General features: G+C 38.1%; 1 long non-coding RNA gene across 1 annotated transcript; it reads left to right on the top strand.

Moving 5' to 3' along the window:
• The first annotated feature begins 1023 nt into the window (after positions 1–1023).
• Positions 1024–2456, top strand: LOC110906968. The gene is made up of 3 exons (XR_002573906.1): positions 1024–1149; positions 1617–1670; positions 2164–2456. It is a non-coding gene; the product is annotated as an uncharacterized LOC110906968 (long non-coding RNA).
• Positions 2457–7184: the final 4728 nt, after the last annotated feature.

Genomic DNA, 7184 nt, shown 5'->3' with positions numbered 1-7184 from the left:
CCGCCTACCACCCTCAAACTGACGGCCAGTCAGAAAGAACCATTCAAACACTTGTTGATATGCTGAGAGCGTGTGCCCTAGATTTTGGGGGAAGTTGGGATGACCATTTACCACTAGTGGAATTTTCCTATAATAATAGTTACCATAGTGGTATCCAAATGGCTCCGTATGAATTACTGTACGGGAGGAAGTGTAGAACTCCCGTATGCTGGGGAGAAATAGGGCAAAGAGAGCTTGCGCCAAGTGATATAATAGCAGTAACGAATGAAAAGATTAAGTTGGTTAGGGCTCGACTGAAAGCAGCCCAGGATCGACAAAAGGCTTATTCAGATAAAAGAAGACGTCCCATTGAATTTCAAGTCGGAGACTTGGTTCTGCTGAAAGTGTCCCCATGGAAGGGTATAATCCGCTTTCGCAAACGTGGTAAGTTGGGTCCTCGTTATATTAGGCCGTTTAAAATCTTGGCTCGTGTTGGAAGGGTTGCATATCGATTAGAATTACCGCCTGCTCTAGACGGAATTCACAATACCTTCCACGTATCGCAATTGAGAAAGTGTCTTGCGGATGAAACCGCGTTAGTACCACTCGATGACATCGAGTTGGACGAGGGGTTGAATTATGTCGAAAGACCAATGGCCATTAAAGATGTCAAGGTGAAGAAGCTCCGCAATAAAGCAGTTCGGCAAGTGTTGGTGCAATGGCAGCACCGAAAGGGGTCGGAACTTACATGGGAAGCGGAAGACGAGATGAAAAAGCACTACCCGTTCCTTTTTGGTACGTACACACTTAAAAATATGTTTGTGCCAGGTTTCGGGGACGAAACCTCTTTAAGGGGGGTAGACTTGTAACACCCCAAAAATAATTATTATGCATAAGCTAAAATGTAGAAATAAAAGCGTGGTGCTAAAATTTAATTTGTGATGGAAATAGAGGGGTTAAAGTTGTAAATACCTAAAAACAAGATTAATAAAAATGATTAATAGTAAAAACCCACGCACAGTACGTGTGTGGGGTTCTGTACGATCGAACAAGGGGCCAAGGAGAAAAGAAACCCTAGTTTCATCTAAATCACAAGGAAAACTATAAAGATTCAAGGAAATTGAAAGCATAATCAGGAAATTTCAAGCTCTTAACGTGTCCATTGAAAGGGTAAGTTCAATTTTGTGATTTAACAAATTGTAGAAAGTGGGTTTTGATCTAATCTTGAATGCATGATATGAAATTTATGAAATTTAGTTAAGGTTATGATGTAGGATCAGGATTATGTCTGAATTTTAGAAAATTTGTGGTTAATAGCCGAAACCCAAATTGATGAGAAGTTGCTAGGGTTAAATTGATCAAGTTTTGATATGTGTGTGGTGTGTTGTTGAGGAATAACCTTGTTTATGATGAATAATCACTAGATAATCTGATTTAGAGTAAAGCTAAAATGAATGTTGTTGAATGATTAAAGAAATTAGCTTAGTAATATATGTTAGTTAAATGAGTAAATGTCCCAAAAATGCGAAACCCGCCATGTGTTTGATGAAATGCTTGAATGAACAACTATGTGAAATATTGAATGTAATGGAAAGAAATTCCGGGTACTAAACAAATGAACGGATGTGTTAATATAGGCGTAAAGGAAGAGGGCTCAGGTTCTAAGAAGTCGGAAAGCTCACAAGACAAAGGTATGTTTCGTGACGTACAAAACTTTACTTAAATTTTTTATTAGTAACTGTGTCAAGCAAATTGTGTTATATTGGTTATTTCTTGCTATAATGGATACGGTGACTAGTAAATAAATAGCAAATCCCTTGCGGATTTGGCTAAGCTAATGAAGGTTAAGCTATGATAAGCAAATCGACCGGTTCGAGTAACTAGGTCGAGTAATGATATGATACCATTCGTCTTGAACGGGTGGTTTTGAATGCTATAACGAATGCGAGATGCTTAATCCGTTCTACGGATGGAAAGAAGAATTGATGTTGAAAGCAAATAACCCAATCAAACGGGTCGAACGCGTATGCTTAACTCTCATTGAGAGTGTTTATGCTATACCCAAGTTTATGGGTAGTCGAATGCGTAAAACGGTTAAAAGTTCATATACAGATGGAACTAAAATGAAAGAATTATGATTTAGCGAGTGTGATAACTAACCTTTGAAATTTCTTGTTGATGTAGGTAAATCCTCATCGTAGACTCTATGGCGAATTGAAGCGAGCACGTGATCACCACTTAACATATCAAGCGCTTCCGCTAGTTGCTTTAATGTTTTGGGTCAATAATTGTGAAAGTTTGTCTAAACTAGTTAGTAGATGTATTGGTCAAAAGTTTATGTTTTTCTTGGATTTTCGTTGTGTCTAGTCGTAAGGGTCATGGAATATTTTGTATGAAAGTTGTATGAAACAGGGGCATGCTCATTGTACGAATGGGTCATGCCCGATTTTTGTCGAAAATATGAATTTAACTTGTTATTTCAAGTCTTAAAATTATCGTCAAAAATGGTTTTATACGAACTAAATAAGCGGGTCTAACAACAGGGAGGAGGGATATCCTGAAGAAATGTGACTAGCAAATCTATGTGGTGCGCATCTGACAAGTGTGGGTGAAACTAGGTGACATCAATAGGTGCCTGGGTAGATGCAGGTGGGGGAGTAACTGGTCTGACAAAAGGAGGATAGTCGTCGTCCTCCTCAATCCACCCATTACGGGTGTGAGCATATCTGGGGTCCACATAGGTATCAAATGGAGCACGGTCAACAAGTACAGGGATCGGGTCAGGCAGAGGTGGTGCAACAACTGGAGCATCAACAGGGATAGGGTCATGCACAGGTAAAGGGTCATGAGCAAGTATAGGCTCTGGTGCAATCTCAGGCTCTGGGTCAGCTGGAGCAAGCTCATGATTAGCGGGTATATCGAGGAGCTGATCATCAGGAAAAACAGGTGGCTCAAAAGGCTGTTCCTCAGGGACAAACTCGATCTCATGATCCAGGTCAAAGTCATGTGGAAAGATGGGTGCAGCAGACATCGCCATGTCGGAATCAGTGTCAGTGGGGTAATGCTGCACACCCGTGCGTGTAAAGTAGCGGATGATACAGACTCAAACGAATCGGGACCAGACGGGTCAGATAAAACCTCCACAACAGGAACCTCGGCAGGTGGAAAAACAATGGCATCGACAACTGGAATCTCATCAACAGGGACAACAACGTCATCATCGACCGGGATCTCAACAAGAGGAATAGCAACATCATCAACCGGAGCCCCGCCATCCTGGGCATCCTCAGAGGGACCCTCGATAAAGAGATCGATGTCGTCGTCGGACATATCATCAAGAGGCAAATCCTCCAAAGGAAATGCAGCCAGAGGAAAAGGAGCAGGGATCTAAACAAGAGGTAGATCCCCATCATGAAAACCATCAGCTATAGGTATGTCATCTCCAAAATCTAGTAAGGTGAAGGGCTGAAAGTCATCGTCGTCGTCGCTCGTGGTATCTGATGTAAAAACCTCCGGGTCTGTGGCTATCTCATCATCTGAGACAATGGCCATAGGGTCTATCGTGTCGGATACTCCACTCTCAGAAGAAGATGACATAATGTCTGTAACAAACAATCACACATATGCACATACATCAATGATCATCAAATAAGCATGTATGTAGTAATAATGAAAGCATGTAGTCATCCTAGTCTTCCCAGACTATCCCACCCAGCCTCTTAGACTGAACTCCCTAGTCTCTCAGACTGAAACCTTCCCAGTTTCTCAAACTGACTACCCAGTCTCTAAGACTCAATTTCCCCAGTCTCTAAGACTAAATTTCCCTAGTCTCTAAGACTAAATTTCCCTAGTCTCTAAGACTAAACCTCCCTCAGTCTCTAAGACTGAACCTCCCTTGGTATCTAAGACTGAACCTCCCTCAGCGGACATATCATCAAGAGGCAAATCCTCCAAAGGAAATGCAGCCAGAGGAAAAGGAGCAGGGATCTGAACAAGAGGTAGATCCCCATCATGAAAACCATCAGCTATAGGTATGTCATCTCCAAAATCTAGTAAGGCGAAGGACTGAAAGTCATCATCGTCGTCGCTCGTGGTATCTGATGTAAAAACCTCCGGGTCTGTGGCTATCTCATCATCTGAGACAATGGCCATAGGATCTATCGTGTCGGATACTCCACTCTCAGAAGAAGATGACATAATGTCTGTAACAAACAATCACACATACATCAATGATCATCAAATAAGCATGTATGTAGTAATAATGAAAGCATGTAGTCATCCTAGTCTTCCCAGACTATCCCACCCAGCCTCTTAGACTGAACTCCTTAGTCTCTCAGACTAAAACCTTCCCAGTTTCTCAAACTGACTACCCAGTCTCTAAGACTCAATTTCCCCAGTCTCTAAGACTAAATTTCCCTAGTCTCTAAGACTAAATTTCCCCAGTCTCTAAGACTAAACCTCCCTCAGTCTCTAAGACTGAACCTCCCTCAATCTCTAAGACTGAACCTCCCTTAGTCTCTAAGACTGAACCTCCCTTAGTCTCTAAGACTGAACCTCCCTCAGTCTCTAAGACTGAATTATAAATATAAGTTTTGAAATGTGTATTTGTGCCCTTTGTTTGTAAAAATGTTTGTTCCCTAGATCTGGACATTTTGTGTATGCAATGTAAAAATGTTTTCGTGAGAGCCCTGGTGATCGTAGTCTAGACTCGAGAAGGAATCCTAGTTCGCTACGATCGAAGCTCTGATACCAAGCTGTCACACCCTAACTTTTGCGGAAGCGTGGTTATTTGGTGTGACTTCTTACTACCATAGCAATCAATCATAACAATGCTATATGATAAAAACATGAAATGTTCATCCATTAATAAAGTTTAGAAATTACCATAACATACTTGTCTTGAAAACATCGACACCAAAATAAGTTACAAACAATGACTTGTTTAACGAGTTCATAAAGACTCCACAAAAGAATTTAAATAAAACCTGAGTTTAGAAACATGTATACCGTCCAGGATTAGGATACACCCCCTAAACTCAACACCCATGGATAACATCTCTTATTTCACGACGCAGCTTGAAGACACATGCATACCCTGCCAGATCCACTAGTTCCCTGAAATACATGTAGTTTAAAAATATCAACAAAAGTTGAGCGAGTTCATGTGTTCGTGAGTATGTATAAACCTTTGTATTGAATGTATGTATGAATGTCCCGGTATGATTGCAAACAAGGAAAAGATCACCAATGGTTTGCAAGGCCACTGATATGTGTGACGGTGTAAGAAGACTCAAACCTAGCAAAGTTGTACCGGGCTTCCGGCTGGAAGACATAGTCACCACTATGGGCCACCTGGCCTCATGGGTGTGAGCTCGCTACACCCAAATAGATCTATCACTCATGCCCCTCGGTCCTGATACGAGGATTGATGGTCCCAAGTATCCGCCTACACTATCACATGATCTATGGTTCTTTCCTAGGCTAATCATACCAATAGTATTTGAATGTAATACCTTTTGTAACATGTATTTCACCTCCGAAGTTAATAAACAAAACAGTTTAAAGAAAATGGGGAGACATGAACTCATTGTAGTGCGTCTTCAGTACCGGCAACTCAAATCTCCGCAGCTAATCACGACTACCTACAGTGTACTAACGTCTATTAGACGAACGGGCCGTGCCTTGGCTTAGAGTTTAATGTTTTTGAGTTGCGTTTCTTATGTTATTCCAAGTTATAATTACTTGTTGAAAATAGATCATTTTAACTTTAAATTATATTTAATTTCGGAATAATTGTTCAATCAATATTTTTGTATTAGTACTTCTCAAGTATTTTAACTTCGTATTTCCTTCCCAAGGATGGGGGTATTTCATACATGTATATTTGTAGTTTCGAAATAATATGTTTTTAAGTCCCACTTAGAAAATATATATAACTTATTTGCCAAAAATTAGTGTATTCCCAAGAAAATATATATTTTTCTCAAAAATCATATATCTTCTAAATATACTAGGAAAATATATTTTTATCTCCCAAAAATAATATATTTTCTTTTTTTTTCAAAAATATGATATAGCTTGGCAATATGTACAAAAATCATGTTTTCACTTCTTTCGTTTCCAAAATAATATTTACCGAAAATATATTGTAACGGTATATTCCGGAATATTTCATAAGTTTCGTTTTTGCGTTCGGTTTCACAATATCAAGTGTGTAACTTAAATATTTATTCCTTGCGATTTTTGGTATTATTTTGGAGTTGTAATTTCATGGTATTTGTAAGTTATATTATTTTACCCTAAAATAATATAACTATTCCACAAAGTATACAGATATTCACACAAATGTCTTTAGTATAAAATATATATTCTAAATATATATTTATCCATTTTTATTTTACAAAAACCCACCTCCAATACTTGTATTTTTGTTACAAAAATTATTGCAAAGTTTATATTTGAAAAACATAGTTTAAAATATACCTGTAAACACTTGTCTAGAAAATATTTTCCAAGTGTTGGTATTTTTAGAAAATTTCGCCATAGTTTCCCCTAAAAATGGAGGTGTCTATGCTATTTAGCATATCATTTTATTTTCAAAATCAACACACAATGATCAACAATCAATTCTAAACAATAATATGCCTACCAAGTGCAAAAACTATACACTTTTCATAACAACATGAACTTGGTCTTTCACCAAAAATGTGTAGTGACTTGGTAAGTGTTTAGTGGGTTTAGTTATCCTCTAAAATGTATTTACTTCTTGATAAACTTCATTCTTGAAGGTTTTAGATGTTTATAACTTGTAAACATATTTTACAAAATGTTTATTTATAACATCTTCTTGTTTCATAGGTATTTCTACACTTATTTTATCACCAAAAATAATGTAAGTTTAGTAAAAGCCACGATCTATTAGAAATCATATTTTGAACTTGTTTTTCTTGGAAAATCATTCACAAGTCTTGAATCTATAAGTTTACTAGGTCGCTTTGATCATTGTTGTAGAAGAAATCACTTTATTTATCAAGTTCATGCTCATACTAGAAGATGATCATCTTATTACATAATCATCCTTCCACTTGCTAGATCATGTGTTTAATCACAATCTAGCAAGCTCTATGTGATGATCAACATCACATTTTCAAGTAAACAACAAGCAAGTATTAAACATACACTAAACAATATCATTTCATGCATAT

The sequence above is a fragment of the Helianthus annuus genome, chromosome 2, assembly GCF_002127325.2.
Source record: "Helianthus annuus cultivar XRQ/B chromosome 2, HanXRQr2.0-SUNRISE, whole genome shotgun sequence".
Taxonomy (NCBI): domain Eukaryota; kingdom Viridiplantae; phylum Streptophyta; class Magnoliopsida; order Asterales; family Asteraceae; genus Helianthus; species Helianthus annuus.
This window is presented reverse-complemented; position numbering and strand designations above follow the sequence as displayed.